General features: G+C 43.1%; 1 protein-coding gene across 27 annotated transcripts in view; it reads left to right on the top strand.

Annotated features, from left to right (window-relative positions):
* Positions 1 to 3,948: 3,948 nt before the first annotated feature.
* The window catches only part of LOC118795491 (receptor-type tyrosine-protein phosphatase S-like), a 162,231-nt gene continuing 145,106 nt past the window's right edge, over positions 3,949 to 21,073 (top strand). For all 27 annotated transcript variants that reach the window (XM_036553991.1, XM_036553997.1, XM_036553996.1 and 24 more), the window contains exon 1: positions 3,949 to 4,202. The gene's annotated coding sequence lies outside the window, so the exon portion shown is untranslated. The remainder of the gene's footprint in view (positions 4,203 to 21,073) is intronic.

Genomic DNA, 21,073 nt, shown 5'->3' with positions numbered 1-21,073 from the left:
GTTGTGTAGGTAGAGCTTTATTTAGACAGAGTGTATGTGGGCAGCAGTGTGGAGTATGGGTTCAGGAAATAGCTTTACAAGCATACAGGTCGGAATTCTGGATTGAACTGTTGATTGAAGATCTTTTCAGCTGTGACGATAGCCTTGAACAAGTTACTTGACACGAAATACTTCAGTAAGTGACCAGCTATAAATGAATTATATATACCTGTAGGTGCCCAGTACAAGAGCACCTATCAGGTAAATGACTTGAAAAATACGTGTGAAAATATCAAAACATTTCAGTATGTGAATCATTTGCACCATGTGTACAATAAAAAATGCACTGGACAGACTTCAACCTAGCGAGGCACTGTGTTTTAGCACCAGGTGTGAATTAATTGTTAACTAACCGTCTCAAGGTTTGTTTCATAGCAACAGTGCTCATTAAGAGCTTCATTGTCAGCTTCTATATTCAGCACGGTGCCCTTGGGGTGGGACGGCTGCACTGAGATGTCTGACATTGATAGGCTGGAGAAAAGAAACAAGATAAAGAAAGAAGGAGAAACTGACACGTTTAAAAAATAATCATTTCACAAGCTCTCCTAAAACAATTAATATCAAAACACAATGCACATACTATTCCAATACAAGGAATAAAGTATCTTATTCTTTTTGCCTTTCCTTAGAGAGCTGACAGTTTCCCGAAGTGACAGGATTGTATTGTTCGCGGTGGTGTGTGTCGACCAAGGTTAAGTCCGATTGAATCAGTGCCAGAGTATGTCAGGAATGCAGCCTAATGTCAGTTGTGAGATTAGAGGCAATGGTTCAGAGAAAATGTGAAGTTGATACTGCTGTAACAATGTTTCCATCTCGCTAACCCATATGAACACACACACACACACAAATGCCCATGTATACACCTACAAATACACCCACGTCTGTGTGCGCACACAAACCACACACAGACACATACATACCCAGGCTTGAATACAGCCTCCACATTATTTGATAGCCCTGTTAGGCCTAGTCACTTTGGAATTTGTAGAACAGAGACTTCTGTTTAAAATTCACTTGCGTCGGTTGCTTCTCCTCGGGGAGTGTTAATGAGCCAAGACACAAGTGTTTGGCGAGTGTTTGCTCCATTTATGTGTGCTGAATGTTTCATGTGTTAAAAGTTCTGCATATGTTACCAAGCCTCGGGGGTTCTCAGACGACCAGGCCTTTGGCCAAGTCTCTTTAAGATGGCCGATGGGCTTATCAGTCGCAAGTGTGGCCGGGATTGTGTGTTGCCTTCAGAGTGCAGCTGATGTGGAGTGCACCTCTGTCACCCTGTAGGTCGGGACGAGCTCAGTGCCATCACCCACATGCCATTCCTGTCAGCTTATTATCCAAATATGGAAGTAGTGGGAGTGGCTTCAGCCGCCCATCATTCAACCCACCAAACAGCTGTCGAGCCAAAGCTTGTTCATCCCGAGCAACATCCTGTTAACCTAACAAAGTGATCGCCCCTTCGTTGCTTCCTGTGTCAGATGTGTCAGAGGTGATATAGCCTGTTTGGTACACACATTTCTCACACAGCCTGTGCTGTTTTGGCCATCCTGTTTTCTTTCACAATTTGGGGATTGGGGTAGGAGATTTTCCTTTATATAATCCTAACCGGCTTCCTTGCTTCACTGCAAAAGCCTGAAAAGTACCTGGAGCTCTGGCAGACAAACACAGCAGCATGGCAGACAGAAACGTCCAGGAGAACTCTGAACAGTCAACAGCAGACCATCTGCTGAATATGCTATCTAACACCAAGGCGTCAACAGTGATGAGTGTTCAACACACTTATTCAGGTGAGGTGACACTTTGTCAGTGGTCAGTGAGTCACTATGTCCCTCTACCTTTGCGGGCACAGATACAGCACCAGTCGAAAGTTTGGACACACCTACACATAGAAAGGGTTTTTTTCTTTATTTTTTGCTATTTTACATGTTTTAGAATGATAGTACAGGCATCAAAACTATGAAATAACATAAATGGAATAATGCAGTGACCAAAAAGTGTTAAACAAATCAAAACTAGCTTATACTTTAGATTCTTCAAAGTAGCCCAAAAAATATTTTAAAATTTTGGAAAGAAATTCATACATTGGCATCAACTTCATTATCTATATTTGTCTAAGAAACAGATTTCAAGCATTTAAGCATAAGTCTTTAGATCAAAATGTCTTTTGTCCAAAGAAATGTCTTTCAGGTGTGTCCAAACTGTTGACTGTCATTGTACATCCCAGCTGCCAGCTATTTGCTCAGCCACAAGAAGTGACATATAACAGTTTCAGGTGAAGCTAGGGTAGCCATGGATGTGAAATGGGGGGGGGGGGGGGGTCAAATAAAAGGGGATGTTATAAAGGACAGGGAAAGAACTGTCCTCCAAGTGTAATGGCTTTCTGAAGTTGAAAAAGAATCATCAACCACCAAGTCCTTACCTGCACCAGGGCACAGTGATCATCAGTTTGGGCTCACTGTAAGCCTTCTGAGTCCTCACGCGCCCCTTCTTTTTCTGTTCTTTTCTATTGGGAAAATGAATTTGTTTTCTTTTCATCTGTGGGAAAAGTAGCCCACTCTTGTCAAAGAAAGGTAAAAACACATTAACTCCATGGGGATGTTTTATGTATCTAAACTCTGCAACCAGCCGTTGCAATGCTTACTCAAGCAAGAGTTTCTGTTTACTTTCGCTGTTATTGTATGGGCTCGGTCTACCTCTTAGCTAAACTCTTCTGATCTAAAATTACTCCACCATGTTTTCCACCTCTTTGGAGCTACTCTTTTTTCTTCGGGGGTTTTATACATCAGATATAGTTGTCCCTTATGCACGAAAATGCCTGGCATGATATGCTGTTATGACTAGCTTCAGTTAACAGCATTTAAAAGAGGAAAATGTACACATTGTTCAGACTGAATAAATGAAGTCCTGAAAGAAGACTCGGGAGGGAACGTTTAGACATTCCCCACTCAATCATTAAACACATCCCATCCTTAGGTATAAAAAAACCTGTCAGCTGTTCACAGAATCCCTCCTCATTCCACCTTCTCCCTACATCTATTTCCATGTATAATGTCCAAATGTGTGTGTGTGTGTGGGATGGGGGGGGGGGGGGGGGGGGGGTTGGTCCACAACCTCAGTTCATACCTAATGAAATAACTAAATAATTTTAATCTAAAATTTGGGACACATTCACATTTTGTCATGTAGCAGATGTTCTTGAACATAGGTCAGTGCAAAACACAGTACTGACATCACAAGCGCGTATTTGGTTCAACTCCTTAAGTGCAACGCAATGTCTGCCTTTTTGTGTTTCATGCAATAATTACATCATTCCAAACAAAGAGCTACCACAAACCCTGTAGTAAAACTACCATGTTTAAAAGTAAGGAGGCTGAGGTCTGAAGAATTGGGTCTTCAGACTGTGACGTCAAGTGGTTTGCGAATCAGTTGTTCTGACCACCTTCCGATTTATGACAGATCATAAGAGGCTAATGAACCTCCAGAAATCTCTCTCTTCAAATTACAGAGTGTTTTTGATTGAACAAACGAGCCATTTGGGATGCAGCTATGCATTCCCAGAAAGTTGATCACCTTTGTGAGACTACAGTTTCTTCAACTGTATCTGACAACCATATTCGGGTTGGACAATTTTTAGTCACCAAACACTAAACGCATTCGATTTCGATTGGCTAAACTGCGATTTGTGACGTCTCTCTTCTCACCATTGTCCAGTGCGTTGAGAGTCATTTGAAAACGAAATCCCTCCTCGATTTAAGGATGCTCGCGGACGTTGCTGTCTGGGAGAGGCTAAACTGTGTGATAGACTTCTACACGTCATCAGAGGGAAAGAAAGGACGGCAAGCGAGTATAAGGGGTGTGTGAATGGGAGGGGAATGAGGAGGAAGGGGTGGGGGGTATCGATGACATCACCCCAGCTTCCAAAACGGTACCAGCTGTGGTCTCTCGAAGCGGGACTAAGTAGCAGTCCTGTGATACCACACATTGCCGAGCAACCAGCGCAATCGTTGGATTTAAAACCGTATTCACTGCAAGAACCCCGGTCCCTGGATCTTTGGCAGGTCCCGTATATACACAGGAATATTGCAAATTTATATATTTTCACCGGAAGATGTGAGGCCATATATATGTGTTTGCACAATAGTAACTAAAAGGAACACTCATCGATAAAGGTAAGTAATATTTTTGGAACTGGGGATCAATTGCATATTCAGTGATTTAATGTTTCCTGACTTTAATTTAAACACCATTGCCCTGCGCCATAGTCTACCTTGTGCCCTCCTCAAGATGTGTGGCTGGTGCTCACTCCGTGATTCCCGTTAGGTGTTATCTTCCCGTAGGTGTGAATGGCTGGGAGCACAAAGAGCTGGAGCGGTGTCACGCTCAGAGCATCCTCTTTGTGTTTTTACTTTGCGTTTGGATGAAGACCCGAGCACGATGGGCAGAGGGTAGCAGGGTAATGCTGGTCTGTAGACACGCGGTTGCTGCTGGCAGATTGTGTTCGACGCTCTCGCCAGCCCGCTTGGTTCAGCGCCCCTTGTAATTCACCGTCTCATTGTTCGGAGGGCAATGCACGAGGCTCCGTTTCAAATTGGATGACACATATTTTGCGCTTTGTGCGTAACGTTAATTAAATAAAATTCTATTAGCAGCAACAATAAGCGATCATACCCATTTGACTTATATATTCATGAAATACTAGTATGAGGAAACGCTCACTTTCCGTAAAATAATGTCATATTCTCCCCTACTGTTTCACATTCTAATGTTGTGTGCTTACAATTTTTAGCTGAAGAATGAATAACAATACTCTGATACACGTAGATGACAGAAAGGATGCTCTCGGGTTCGCGGAGTGGTGTTCTGAAAACAGTCAATCAAACGTGGATTGTTTTACAGTGCACCTTATATTTTTACTGTCAGTACTCACCCTTGCATTAAAAGAACTGCTATCTTTCTACAGATGTACGTTTACATGTGCAATACCTCGATGTGTCGATCACGTATGATTATTCTTCCGTCTTTAAAGATTGCTCTGTTGGACTTTGGGGTGCAGACATTATTGAGCATTTGGGTAGCGAGTATGACTGTGGGTGGACAGTTCAGCCTTTATTGATTTGGCCTTTGATCCTGCAGTCTTGCTAGTTTCCCATCTTTTGTTATTTCTATTCGGGTTATTAGTTCATTATAGTCTGTTTATAGGGATTTTGGTGTTAAATGGCTAATGACAACCGACTTGGACGGCGATATCCTACGTGTACATACTATTTTCTCACGCAACAAATATCACATCGATGTAACCATTGCACTTTGGATTTTGACAGGACTGCGGTTATATAGACGTGCTGCAGTTTAAATCAAGACAATGTTACTGTACTCTGACTAGTTTTGCTGGCGGCCACAAGCATCATAATCACACGGTCCCAAATGCTTGCCCGTGGACCGCGCTGATACTCCACATTTATCAACTCTCATCGCTATGTCTTTATTTCATGTTTGCGATTTCTGTTGCATTATTGATGTTGTTTGATGATCGTTCACGTAGGTTCTGTGGGTTTTTTAATGCAATTGCACACAAGATTTTAAAGGGTTTAATTATGTTGCTACTTACAGTCAACTGATGCTGGACTGTGTGCGATGGGAGTTAACTCCGTGTGTGTGTGTGTGTGAAAGAGAGACAGACAGAGAGATGAGTGTAAGAAGGGAACGACACATCATGCTGTTCAAGGTGGTTGTCAAAGCGTGGATCGCATCACACCTTAAACCGTACTGGACAACAACCTCACCCTATTCGGACATGAAGCAGTTGTGTTTTATGTTTTTCAACGCTGCTGTCGGACTGCCGCTTACACCTCATAAAAATGCGCAATATCTCAGCTGAGATACATAAGCGTCCGCTCTGTTGCAGAATGCTTGGGGGGATGCAATTCCGAGAGAAAGTAAAGAGGGAAATAATGTGTCAGGGTTTCAAAAACAGATTAGATCAGATCAGTACAATTCTGTATTTGTAACGAGATTATTCAGAGTGGTTATGGTTATCTTTCGCGGAGTTGAATGACTTTGTTGGGACGGATGACAGGAAGCAGGAAACATTACCGTGCCTGAGCCCATTCATCTTTCTTCCCCTGTAGAAATGCAGTAATTTTTTTATTATCTTGTCTGGAAATAGCTTATGGGTTGGCATTGTAATGTAAACTAATGACGTTTGTAATGGTGTTTTGTATTTCAATCTTTAATGCCATCACATTAAGAAATATGAATTGAACGGGTTCTCCAGAGCGCTGGGCGGCAACGGGAAATGATATGGGATTTGTGCTTGGTTACGGGCGCGATGTGAGCGCCGTACCGCACAGGTGTGCCCGCTAAATCAGGACAAAGCCGGAAAAAAATCGAAAAAGCCATAACTGTCAAATCTGCACGTCCACTCCACCTCCCAAGAAAGACAAAGGCATTATTTTATTTTTGTATGGTTTATAAATGTTTTACATGATGCATGTATTTAAGGGATCTGCCATTCATTACATATGCACATTTTAACATTATGAACACTCGAAGACTTAACATTTGAAATTACCCTGGTGGTTTTCCCCACACTCATTAACACGCTAACGTTAAACAGAAAACTGGTAGGTATAAGGTATACTCGAAAATCGTTGAGCATATAACGGTCATATTACCGCGCGCACGCATTACCACACGAGTGCGCGCACAAGCAGTGGAACCGAATGCTTTTTCCGTTCCAAAAATTCGCATCTTCTTTGCTTGTCCTCGGAGTGTAACTAATTTGTATAGAGGGCAGAGGTAAACATCCAGTTCACATTCGAGGTGGCGGCTTTTTGCTTCAAGGGACACCCTGCCCCGCCTCTACCATTCTAGATAATCGCAGTCACACTTCCCATCAGAAGTGGCTGTATCTCTCCCCACTTACCGAATCAAACTAAAATTATATTTTAACAAATGAAGAATAATGGTAAGTGTTATCTGAAGCCGTATAAAGATACCATCGCATATTTCTCCTTAAGAAATAATTCAACTGTTGCCTATTGTACATTGTAAAATACCAGGCTGGAAAAGCACTACAGTGCCTCACAGAGGAGGTTTCAAGGGAGTAAGAATCTCCTTTACTCAAAATATTTTACAAAATTTTCCAGAGCCTATTCAACGATAAACTGACTGAAACGACTGGTTATCAATATGGGCAATACTATTAACCACAGAGCGTGCAACTTTCAATATCATATTTGAAACAATATTTCTCTTGTTTTCAAGTCAAACCAAATGAAATTTATATTGAATGTAATGAGAAAGGAGCACATTTTATTGACTATAAGGCTAACATTGTTCCTTTATTGAAACAACTCCAAAACCTTGCTTATCTTAACATGTGATTCATGTGGGGCTTTGATATGACAGCAGTGAGATTTGGGTTCAAGGTTTGTAGGTAACACCCCAAATTGCAATACCATTAATATCCACCGGGCTGGAGAGTAGAAACTAGAGTGCTCATTGCTGACACCTCAAACCATAGGCTTTTTTTTGTAAAGGTCATCAAACTGTTCAGACCCAATCGAGATCATGTGAAGGTGGGTAACGTGAGTCATTTTAGGTTTAAGCCTATGTTTATGGTTAGCATTAGGGTTCAAATTAGACACCTTGGTTTCTCTCTTTCTTAAGATGTCAGAAATGTTTTTTCCTTGGAGATGGAGAACTTTCAGAAATGTTTTAGCCTACAAGGTATCACTACATAATCAATATAGAGGGTGCTAGAAATACTCTGAATGCCAACCAGACCATCAACAAAATGCCTAATTCACTGAAATCTGTGCTCTGCCTGATGTTAAGACAAAAGACATATGCACATTTCTACCAGGTAACACCAGGAGTAAGCTAAAATTATGCTGGCTCCTGGCTTCTGCAGTAAGGCTAATTAGTCCAATAGCTATATGGACTGGAGGAGACTTACTGATTTGAACCAATCACAATGTTGCTGTATAGATCAATGCCTTTTCCTCCCAATACTCCCAACTATTATTTCTGACATTTAGCTCTTTGTAAACAGACTGAATAGGACAAATACATCTTTGCGCAAATGCACAACCTTGAAAACATTGGAAAAAAAAATAATAAAATGAAAAAATGTAACATCTATAAAAAAGTGACAAAGCATGAATACAGTTGCTTTGTCACCATAGTGGAGTTCAGAAAGAATGGAAAATCAGCATCCTTCTTTGGAATCTTAGCAAAGGAGCCATCTATTGATTATGGTGACAGAGGACAGATGGGTAGATGGATCAGTATGTGGACTGTTTGGCAGACAGATGGTTGGATGAACTGGAAGGGGGGGCATAAGAGATTGGGAGGATGGATGGATATATGACAGGAAGAATGGCTGGATAAAAGGGTAAATACATACTCTAGAGGCTTAGTTTTATGAGAGGACAAAGGGCTGAATATTTTAGACAATGGGCAAGAGCAAGAAAGTCCTTAAGCACCTTGCCTGATTTTCCTTTATGTGCCCCCATTGGAGCTAATATTGCTGTAGAGGTCAAGCTAAATGCCTAGTAATGTGTTTTTTCACTGTCTTTCATAAGGTCCTTCTAAACCTGCAACCACAGCACTGTCTGAAATGATAGATTAGCACTACTGTATTGGTGACACCAGTGCTGGTCTCAGTTTTCTAAAATGAGACGATACATTTATTTCAATGTATGGAGAGAGCTGTGCAGCCTTCTGTTTGGATGCACCAATGGCTTGGGAGAAATTGACAAGAGGCAATGGGGAGAGGGTGGGTAAAAGAAGGATTGTGGTTTTAGTGAAAGCCATCTTTTTTTGATCGAGGTTTTGATCAAGGGTTTTCCGGTGTTGATCACGGCTCGATCAATCTCCTCCTGTAGCGAGAGAATGTTTGAATAATCATTCGCTTAGCGGCGAATACATGTTCTACATGTAACTGCAGTTTGAGAATGTGTGATTGTGGTGGGTGCAGGTGCAATGTAAAAAGGGGGTGTCAGTGCAGTGTAGAACCGTGGGTGGAGTGTATAAGTGAATTGAGGAACTGTGTAACAGTTAAAAGCGTGCAGTGTAGAGGTGAATGAAGGAGCTGTGTAAGGAGCGGTGTGGTGACTGAGAGTGTAGCGTAGAAGGAAACGAGGGTGCGGTGTAAAAGCAAATGACAGGACAGAAGTGGGTGAGGGTGCATGTAATGTAGCAACAGCTAAGGCTATAGCGCTACCCTTCATTCGTCTGATGAAAGATCAATTTAACATCCTGCTTTTTCTCTGGGATTGGAGGACAAGAGAGCTCAAAGATGCAGAGGAGAGATGGGAAAAAAAGGTGAAGCACAGATGGGGGCACTACACATGCATGAGGAGGCCTCAGCCCTGTGATAAACCTGTGAGCCTCAATTCTCTACATACAAGAGCCTGATATTCCATCCTTTTTTTGTTCCTCTGACCAAACAAGGCTTATTTATGCCTCAGACCGACAGGGTGCTGCTGTGTATGATTGTGCCAATATGATTGGTGTTTTGTTTGTTTCCTTGGTTGGCTGGTTCTTTCTACCTAGCTGCTGGAGGGCTGAGAGAGGGAGAGTGTGAGAGGAAGAGAGGGAGAGCAGTTGAAAAGGCTGTAGTCTTGTTAAAGGTAATTTATTTCCACCATTGCTGTGTTGGGCGAAGAGGACATGACAAACGCCTGGTGGTTTATTACCCCAAGCTAAGTGCTAGCAGGCTGGTTTTAAAGCAAGTTGCTGCTGGGGAAAGCGTGTCCTTGAGCGTGGTGTTGCTGTTCACCAGAAATCCCCCCCTGGCCCTGCTACCGGCACCCCCCGTCTCTCCCTTTGGTAATCGCTTGTCTTACATAGACATCTGCCAATGGAAACCGGTCACGTGTTTTGAATGCAATGCTAATCAACCAGCAAACATACAATACAACACGAGGGCCATCAGCTAATCAAGCTCGGCATCTTGCCGCCAGATTAACTGTTCAAAATAGGACACTTGAAATCTTCTTCTGCATGATTACAATAACCTTAGACTGCTTGATTTTTTTTTTTTTTATTCATGGAATGCTTTGCAGCATCTGCGTTCGGCCATCAAAGGTGTCCGCCAGGTGGGGGGTGGGAGATGTGTTGGAGGGAAAGTTTGTGGGCTCTGGTCTCTCAATGGCTCTCTGTAAAAAGGATGGTGGGCATTACTGCTGGGAGACGGGAAGAGAAAATGGCTGCAGCTGTTTGAAGATGAAAAGTCTATGAGTGATATTAGGGTTGGGAGAGAGGTGAGGTGGCAAAGAAGCTTTTTTCCAGAGAGTAATTGCTGACACGGAAGGCTGGAAGAGTTGTGCAAAGTGCATTGCCTGTAACTCCTTTGGTCTACCAAACTTAACATTCTCACTAATCAAAGCGCGGCATTTTGATGCATTAATTTCCTTAGGACTGTGACAAACCAGATTACTGTACAGGCGGATTCGTGTGCCAGTCAGACCTTTAATGCAAAGGGAATGACGAATGGTGACATTAGGTTTGCTCACATTTCTCATCCATCTGCTTGAAGTAAAGCCATCCTCAGATACAGGCTTTATGATTCACGTCTATTGGAATATTATTAACTAAGGCTGAAAGCCGCATGAGGTGAACCATCTGTCCACACACACGCACACACGCACACACACACACACACACACACACACACACACACACACACACACACACACACACACGCATACACATAGAGAGGAAGCAAACACAAACACTTAAGAATAATGTCTTCTGATTTAATGCAGTTTAGTGGTGCTGCGCAGTCTGCTCTTTCCCCGGTCCCCTATCTCACCATCAGAGGCTAAAGAGTGACAGTCGGCCTCTTGCAGACAGGTCTGCCTCCATCAATCTTCATCCAGGTGACATGTTTGGTTTTCAAGAGGCTGTGTTTTTTTTTTTTTTTTTTCCCTTTTTGTTGAAATTGACAACCTGTTTTTGCAGGTAGAAATATTTGTTTGCCTTGTCTGAGCCTGGAGAAGGGAAAATGATCCATAAATTCCACAGGCTGCCATACATTACAGCAAATGGCTCAACCCTGGAATGCCATTTGTCTCATGCTGGGTATCTGTGCACATTGTCATGAAGCAATCCGCCCTTGCTCACACCAATATTTTGACAGCTTAATGGATGTGGTATTGTGATACGGTCTCATTTGTAGACTGCTTAGGCCTGACTAGCTGCTTGCTGTGTTATTATTTTTCTTGGTCTTGACAAACCTATCTTAATTTATGACTGTGTGTAAAAGCTTCTGGGCAATCCATTCTAAGCCCACTCTCAACATGATGGAACACAGCCCATAGATCAAATATGTTTGTTTGTCCCCGAGTACTTCATGCTATTTTGTGCTTATTTCCACATGAAGCCGCTGTGCTTTGTTAGGACTTTGTGGCTTTTAGATCCTTGTGGCTGGTTCCCTCTCATTGCCACAGACAGAAATGTGAGTCAGTCAGTCTCAGGGGCAGTTTATTCAAGGCAATATAGCATGAAGGACAAACATCTGGTGTTTTCAGATGGTCTTGAGGAAGACCTTTCAGCTGAAAGACAGAATACCGATTACCATCTCTAATGTCAAACCTGTGCCAGGCACATTTGCCTGTCATGGCTCAGAAAAATGGCAAAACAGAAAACAAAAGATTAACAGTTCAAAGTGTATTATTGCCCCTTATTCAGAGGTGTGTGCCTTCTTACCTGGCAAAACAGTATTCATACTAAGGTGATGATGGAGAAATATCATGGGAGTATCATCAGGCTGGACTTCAGACAGCTTTGATCCAAGATCATCTTTTGGTTCAGGGCTTCAGAATGTGCATTGCTCTTGTAAGGAAACTACTTCTGCATTCATGTCTGTGTACCTGATTATACTGTTTTATTTAGTCTTAATCAAGTGTTCATTTGAAGGGCATTTACCCTGTTTTATCGATTTCCCCCATCCCATGTGCCAAATACTATGGACGTTTTTGTCAAATATTGTAATAGCTTTCACCTAAAAAAAAAACGATTGACTTTATTTCCAAGTGCTGAATGCCATGTCTGGCCCTGTCAATTTAGACTGACGGGAATGGCATAATAAACTGTCAAAATATAAAATGTCAAAATATTTATATCTTTCTTGGTCTTTCTTGCATGTGTCTGTCTTCCTATCTCCTTCTGAATTCTCAGTCTTCCTTCATTTGCCTCCTAGTTGCCGGTGAGCAGCATATCCTCCCAGAGCAGTAAGAAAGGCTCAGCATTTCTCTGTGTCTGTGTCTCTGTCCCTCACTTGCAATCTGCAATCTGTCATTCAGGGACACATTAAATTTTTAAACGCCTGTGAGAAGCTAAAGAGTGACAACCAGGAGTGATAGCGGATATACCTTTGAGATATCATCAGAACAAAAATAAACTGATTGTACGAGAGGACCTTTTTTTTTTGTCAAGCATCCCGGGCTGCTATTTTTGATTATCTCCCCCCCCGCCCCCTGACCACCACCCCTCTCCAAAAACAAAGGACAGCACTTGATATCTTTGTGCTGAAACCATACGTCAAATGGACTGATCGCACCGACTTCCAAATAGTGTCCACTGAGATTCGGGAACTGTTGGAACAATAGCTGAGTGTGACTTAATGCTAGTGATCAGTTGCAACACTGTGGCTCCTCAGTCCCCAATGGTGCAGCTCCCCACCATAACAGGACGTGGTGCTGGCTCATTGTGAAGGGGGCAGTTTGTTAAATGGAATTTGGATCAATATACCTGTGTGCTTCTGCTAGATTCTGCTTTCTCATTCTCTCCCATATTCCGGCAGTCACAGTGAAATTGGCTTTTTTATTTCCCCATTTTGCTATCTGCAGTGACACCATAATGTTGTCATTCATACTGCAGACATAATTGATTGCTGGTTGTCGAGGGGGCTGGATTAAGTGAAGAGTTTCGCCGTCCATTGGAAATTCGTCATCGATCAACATATTTGTAGAAAGATGAATTCACAATGTGTCTATCGACAGAGCAAAATGGTGGAGATTCATAGGCCAATCAAAAAGGGACAAAAGCAATTCATACTACACAGAAAGGAGGTAATCTGTGTGAATAAACTCAGACTTCTCTCTTTTTATTATTCAACGGCACAAAGCATAACAATGCATGCACGATCAGTGCTCAAAACAGCACATGGGTCAGCTACTTACACTCAGAATGCCTATTAATATTCTGAGTGCAAATAGCTGACCCATGAATTGTTTGTGCATTTACCCATCGGTTTTGAGCGCTGATTGTGCATGAATTGTTATGCTATGTGCCATTTTACATTAAATAAGCAGAAATCTCTTATTTTCACACAAGCGTTGCTTGCTTCGTCCTTATATTTTGACAGAGCCTAACAACACCAGAACTCTTGACGATGCCATTTTGGCATGAGAATTGAAAAATTACAATTCAATATATTATCAGTTCTGTCATCATTAATTTGTGTCTCTTTTGTCAAAATGCCACCGGCCAGGTTACAGCAAAGAGCCCAACAAAAAGAGACCTTTTTGAAATCCTGAAAGGAAGGGGTATCAGCCCCTGACAGCAAGTCACATACAGGATTTGCCATTTTTAGCTCCCGCTGATTCCAGCCAGCTAAATAACTGGAATGGATCAAAGGTGTGCTGGCTTTGAGCGAATAACCCTCTGACTGCGGATCTCCGGCCAGTTGATCAATGTGTCTGCCTTTGCGTCTGGACACAATTTTCCCCCCAGCTCGGAGGAGGCCCTCGTCTTGCTAAAACCTTGTCCAATTGGAGCCTTAGCTTACAGTCACCAGGGGAACCTGCTCTACTGAAGCAGGGCCAGCTCCCGATCCCACGCCGTGAGCTTGGCCTCGCTTTCGAGTGGATTGCAGCGCAGAGGTGGCCTTGTCTGGCCACACAGCCCACTGCTGAATATTCATGATGGAACCCGTGTGGCGGAGGGGTAATTTAATTTGTACGCGCTCTTAGAGTGGCAACACAGCAGGGAGAAGCAGAGGCCGGAGGAATCTCCTCGCCCATTACTCTGTCACACAGTCAAATGAAAAAGCACAGAGCCTGATAAACCACACTGTGCCCGGTACTGAGTCCAAAACAGTTAGGTCTTGGAGCAAAATGTAAAAGCATGGTGTACAGTGCTACTTCATTGGCTTGGGCGGGGCACGTGCGTACACTGTAATTTCAGGTAATTCTAGCTATCCATCTCCCTTTAAGAGAGATGAAGAGAGAGATATCGGAGCACTTCTCTATTACTGGGGTCAGATGTGCAGGTTTTGTCTACGAGAAGGACCACAAAGAAAGATGTTCCGTGTTTACCTGCTTTTTCACATGACTGTGTTTGGGGAATGAAAGATGGCAATCTCTGTGTTTGTGACAATGTGGAACGATCACCATACACCATGCAGCCAACTGCAATGTTGGCTATATCTGCTTGACAAAGTGATTGAATGCTATATATTTGTAAGATTCCACAAACGGAAAGAGATTTCACATTTACTGCCACAAGGTCTTCCTCATATTCTGCAGCTTCTATCTTGTAGTCCATTTCCCCATCAGGATTTGTTATGCAAGTCGGGCAAATCTAAAAATGGATGACAAAACTATTGTATCTCTTTAGATTTTAAACTGAAAGTCTTTAAAAATATATACATACAGAAATGCAATCTTGCAAGCAGATTGTGTTTGGGTCTACTTACAAGATACTGTGCAGGTCTGAGCCTGCATTTTTTATTAGTTTGCTCAGATGTGTTTAGTTTCACATTTGGCTTTTTTTATTAGAAAGCTGAGGAACTGCCTGCACTCCTGGCAGAATTATGGAGGCAGTACGTCAAAGTGCTGTTTGAGCTTTCTTGGCTTGCGTGGACTGCGCGCAGTCGAGGCCTGTCTTTTGAATACGAATTGACGATTCACAGAGGAGCGCTCTTTCAATCTGTAATTCACGTCCGTATTGATGTGAAAGTATCTGCAGGCAGGGTTTATCAGAAGGACAAGTGTCATAGGTGCAGAGTCTCTTGCAGCGTTGTCTTCAATTTTAATGAAGAACCCGGCTGTGAAAAAGGCCAGAGTCTGTGTGTGTGGGGGGGGGGGGGGGGTGGGGGGGGGTTTACTGCGTTCATGTCCCACTCACCCAGGAGGGGGGATAACCCTGCCGATTAGCATGTCTCACTGCGAGCACGGTTTCTGCTTGGTCGTGGAGAAAGGGAGATCGACATTGAATGAAAGAACGGGGATTTGGTTTCTGGCAAGAGAGGCCCCCGGGTTTGACCTTCCTTCAGACAATTCCCAGTTATTCTGACTCCTTGTCCGTCCGCCGATTAATTATTCAGAGGCGGCATTCGTTATCTCTGTCATTCTCAGAAGAGTGAGACCTTGCCTCCTGGAGGGAGACCAGCCTCTCCGTCGTTCCTCTTCTTTTTTCCGCCACTTCCCGGTCCTCCTTCCCTCCGGTGTGCTATTTTAGCCCCTCACATTTGGCAGGGGCTCATTGTGGCTGTCATTCAAACGTCCTCGGCGGATGGTGCAAATTGTTTGTTTGTTTGTTAGCCGTCCGGCAGGGAAGATTGTGAATGCAGGTACGTGATGAAACTGGTGGAGGTTGGTAGGGATGTGTCATCCCCCCCATGAGCCCCTGAGGACAGGCTTTGAGAGGTGGCTAAAAGGGGTGGGAGAGGGGGCAGAACCGGATTCTCACTCGCAGGGTCTCGCAGAGAGACGAGAGGTCATACCTTAAAGGAAACCATTACGTGACCGTATCGACCAACGCCTAATTGACTCCAGTCCCTCACGGCGAAGGCTAAGGGGTATGACAGATGGCCCCGCATTACAGGTCCGCCCACCAGGTAGGAATATACAGCAGGCTGATGCCTGTGAATGGATGTTAACAGAAAAACAAAGAGCAACTTGCCAGCCAACAATCCGCTATGTCCCAGGCAAAATAGTGGTCAGTTTCAACCTCCACAAGTTTCAAAGACAATTCAAGATCTATACTTTCACTTAGAAAAATTGACAGGGGCCACAAACAATGCTGATCCAAATAGCTTTCGGAGGGTGGGGGGCTTTTGTCTTCTGCTCCTGTCCCATGTCTGATTTGGCATTGTTTTCTGGCTGTATTGATCCAGAATAAGGTGTTTTTATAGTGTACCTTATAAAAGGATAACACTTAAACTGGTAATGGAGATGATCTTTGCCCTGCAGTTCATTTGGACCAATTGACTTTCTTGATGCACAGCACTCCTAATCTGTGTGAATTGCAGTAAATGGTGGAAAGAGACTTCACCTCATGGCTTCTGCCCTTTTCATCATGTTCCTTTGCAGGTTTTTTTCCCCCTGGCAGTTACCAGCAGTGTGGTATCATCTGTCAATCATGACTGTGCACAGAGCTGAAATCACTGGGTGTGTCAGGATCAGCCATGATTCACATGCAAATGTGGGTGTTCACCAGCGGGCTGGAGAGAGGCTCGATGCACCATTTGCTTCAAGGTCAAACAGAGGCAATCTCAGTCTGTACTAATAAAAAATATCTAGCCGAGATTGACAGTTGAACAGGATATTGAGTTAGCAAACATTTTTTAAGCACTTTAAAAAATTGTTTGGTAATTATTTACAAGCGTGATTTTTTATTTATTTTTTTAAAGACATGGAGTCATGGAGATGGGATTTATTCGTAATATTGAGACAAATGTCTGCACCCTCATGAAAGACACTTCGCTGATTAACTTGCCCTGGATAGCTTTTTATCTGCAGCCGTTTGATGTATGACATCTTTTTAAGGTTTGGTCGAATGCAATCACAGGCTTTTTCACTGCACACACCCGAGACCCTCCAGATTGCCTGCCGGCCCCCAGGGAGGCCATCCTTCAGAAAATATTGACTGTCGGATACTGAGCCCCGCATGTGTGTGTGTGTGTGTGTGTGTGTGTGTGCGTGTTCCTGCTTGTGTGTAAGCAATAAGAATACATAGAAGGGTCAACTAAAGAACTAAAATCACTCGTATACTGTAAAGGAATCCTCTTGGGGATGCTTGGGTAGGCATGTTATTTTTCATCTTTCCTCATTACTTTTTTATCGGCATAGGCAGAAATGGCATTTATTTTTTTTTCACTTTTTTTTTCCTTTTGCTACAGTTGTTGGGTACTAATGGGTGTTTATGAAGTATCTCACATTTATTCACTGGCAGAGAGCTAGTGGGAGTGAACAGGTTACAGTGTTTAAAGCATTTGTTTTGCATTGTGGGGATGAGAGCACTTTTGTAAGCGGTGGCTTTCAAATTTCAGTTCGGCTGCATGTGCTCATTTCTGTTCGTTGGAATACCTGTGCAGTGAAGATAGCTGAAGCTATCACTGAGCACGCTGGCCAAAGAGTGGGGCACTGTTCTTGCCTGGGTCTGAGAGGCCTTCGCAGTGAGTGATGACAACTTCAATGTGTCTCCACGGTGACTGAGGTGGGACGGCAGTGACAGGGTGCGTTCTCGGGGGACTGCATTATTTTGTGTGGAGTGGCCTGTCTGTCAGCCCTCTCCAGGGCCCTGTTGCTAGGATGCTGGAAGGGAATTTCCTGCCTCTCGTGGTCATGAAAGAGCTCTTTTTTAACCAGCGCTCAGGGCAAGGCCAGGGCTTTGTTAGGGGCCCCCCAAATCCCAGCGTTCTTATCTGAGGACCAGCTGATTGACAGTAATTACACAGTATCCTGTCCTCCTCTGGTATCTCAATCAAAGATGGTGAACTCAGTTAGAAGAACCCAGACTCATTCTGCCCTGGAAACCAAAGTTTTCCCTTTTTATCTGCTCTGGAAGATACAAAGAAAAACTTTGTCACAGTCATAAATGAGGCTGGAGAGATCGCAGCTGCATAAAAAAATCACCAAAATATTGGTATACTTTAGAGTAGTAACAACTTCAAACACAAACTGTATCCTTTTCATAAGGGTTTAAGGATAATGATTGTAATGCAAGCCACAAAATAATGAGTGCTAATTGATTTTTTTTCTTACGAAAAGGCTGGCTTTGGTAGTCTTTACCTAATCATTTAAAAACCATAATTTGTCTGCTCCCAGGAGGGAACCGAGGATGTAAGTACAACAGGGATGATCACTTTCCTGACACTTCAATGTTAAAAGTCACTCTGCTTTGGGAAAGCAGGTGAGAAGAGTGAATGTGTGTTCCTCCTGACCCTGACCCTTTGTGCTGTGTTGTGAGTTCTGCAGATGTCTACTGTTTTGTCAGTGCAGACAGTTGGGTCTTGCCCTTTTTAACAGTTTCTTCTTCCAGGATAATGTCCCCCCCAGGGTAAATGATAGCAGGATAGGCCTCTTAAATCTGTTAGAATTTCGTGTAGAACTGCAGGAAAAAAGCAGAATATGATAATAAATATATTAAAGCAACATTACATCACAGACACCCCTATCCAGATCAACTTACATAGGTTACAGTTTTTACATGTTACCCATTTATACAGCTGATATTTACTGAGGCAATTCTGGGTTAAGTACCTTGCCCAAGGGTATAACAGGGATGCCCCAGCAGGGAATTGGATCCTGCTCCTTACCACTATCCTAAACTGCCGCCCCAGTTATGAAATATGGATTACTTGATTTCAGACTCCCTACAAGTTGGTAATTTTTACATTCTAAATATGAGCCCTCAAAGAATGTGCAGGTGGCTCCTTGGGCCACGATAAACCATGTAGCTATATTTTTATGGGAACGTTTTCTTTCAAGATTTCAGGAAGTGCCACCACTACCCAGCATGCACTGCAGCATGTTTCAGTTTTAAATGTGTGGGATGTTTCATTGCTATATATATATAAAAAAAAATAATAATAATATGTAATGGGTCTTCTGTGCAGCTTGCAGCTATAGCAAATCTATGACAAATGCACCATAAATGTAAAGAAACGATACATAAATGTATAAAACTGTGGTTGAATTACACCTTAATCTGTAGCAAGCGCGTGAGGGTTCAGCTGATCCTTCCACAAACAGCTACTGCTACACACACACACACACACACACACAACAGCAACAACAACAACAACAAAAACGGTCAGTAGAAAGAAATAGTCAAGTCGCTTGCTAGAAACAGTTAGTGACAGTGAGTGAATTTTTGCATCCTGCAGTTGTGGTAAGTGCCTTTCAACCCTATATGGCAGCATCACTGGCAACTGACAGGCACTGTATGGGTCAGACACTGTTGCTAAGTCCTGAGATGTCGACACACGGTATGATATCAAAAGCCATGTGCTGTGGCAGCCTATTTTCCCTGATGCTGCAGTAGCGGTAGTGATTTTCAAGAACTGTAATATGTGTACTAGCTTTTAGCTGTGCCTGTGGCTAGGAGGGAAAGTACCATAGCTCAGATCTCACCCTGATTCCTCACAGAAATGGAATCATACTTCTGTGCTGAAAAAAGTATTATCTGACATGGGACATTGGGACAGGAAAGACTGGCGCTGTTGGAATATGTTTTCCCATCAAAGACACATGGCTTGGTCCCACACCGTTAGCAACAATGTATTATCAACTTTGAAACCATGAGAGATGGCTGTGTATGTGATAGATTTAGGGTATGCAGGCATATAGGTGTTTCTTTTCCCCCTGCTCACACATGTAACCCACTTTCTGCCTCCGTGTTTTGATCTTGAAATATCCTGCCATCCCTCTTTTGATGTTCATCTGCTCCCCTCAAGCCATGTGATGAAGGTTTGCATTGTCAGCGAGGAATTGAATATTCTACTGTGTGTGTGTGTGTGTGTGTGTGGGTGGGTGCATGTGTTTGTGTGTGCATGTCAGTGTGCGTACGTGTATGTGTGTGACAGAATAAGTGCTTCTCGAAGGGGACACTCTATTTGCATATTACTTGTCGCCATACAGCAATGCCTGTTACATTAGCAGAATGTAGGAGGGTAGCTGAAAGCGTGATTATCAAGCCCCATTTGTCCCGTTCTCCTCCTGAAGTGAGCTGGCAGCCCCCTACACCTGCCACATGCCCTGCGCTAAATGTGCGGGGGTTTGGGCCGTGATGTAATATCACATAATGCAATCTAATATGGCGAGGAGACATTCGGACAGAGAGAGATGCCTTGGTTATTGGAGGAGGGGAGCAGTGCTATTCATCAAAGTGTTATCTGTGGCATTTCTGAATTTGTTAAAGTCACAAACAAGACTCCATTACAATGACGGACAAGCTTGTAACTGAAACTATATTTTTTCGTATGGTGTCAGTTTGTATACATCACTTCTGTATTTCATTATTTTTGGCAGGGAGTGAGGGGCGGAGTGGAAGACTTGGCATTTTCGGAATACAAATGAGCGAGGTTTACTTGACACACAGAGGAATCGCTCAACTCACTGGAGCAGAAATTTATTTTCTGGACGTAGCTCTGCTACATATTAAATCTGAGATATTTGGTGGAGATGAAAGCTCCCCTTCTTAACAGGCTGTTAGCTGCTGCTTTGCACTTTCACAAGGCACCTGCACGTTTAGAAAAAAATGTAGGTGAAGTGTTTGGTTGGATGTACCATCCATTTATAAATAAGATAAGGCTCTAGGTATCCTGTGAAGTGCTCTTCCTCTCACATTCTGTTCAAGTACATTTTAATAATGAGAGTCACATTCCCTAAATAGAACTCCAAGTGATTGCACAAAGTGAAACGTAACAAAAACACTCTGTTTCATCTGCTCTGCTTAGAAAAGGCTTGATGAGACTGTGGAATCGATTCATCTAACGCAGACTAACGTGATCAAAATGGGCTGTTTTTCTACTGCGTTTCCCTGGTGTGTGTTTCCACTGTTGGACCTAGGCGTCACAAAGCCCAGCAGGTTATTAAATAAGAGACTCCTCGGGGGAGCAGCTGAGAAATTGTGTTTCCCCCCACAATAAAATGACCGAACCCGGAGAGTGTGAGATTTCCCACCTACACGGCAAGAGCGTATCGCAGTCTCACCAATCAGAGAAATAGATCGGGGCCTCCCGAGTGTCAGTTCTGATAGAAAAGACCGTGTGTGTATCACCTCTTCTAGTTGATGGCGA

Source organism: Megalops cyprinoides, chromosome 20 (assembly GCF_013368585.1).
Source record: "Megalops cyprinoides isolate fMegCyp1 chromosome 20, fMegCyp1.pri, whole genome shotgun sequence".
In the NCBI taxonomy this organism is placed as follows: Eukaryota; Metazoa; Chordata; class Actinopteri; order Elopiformes; family Megalopidae; genus Megalops; species Megalops cyprinoides.
Note: the sequence above shows the minus strand (reverse complement) of the source record. Positions and strands in the feature narration are given on the sequence as shown.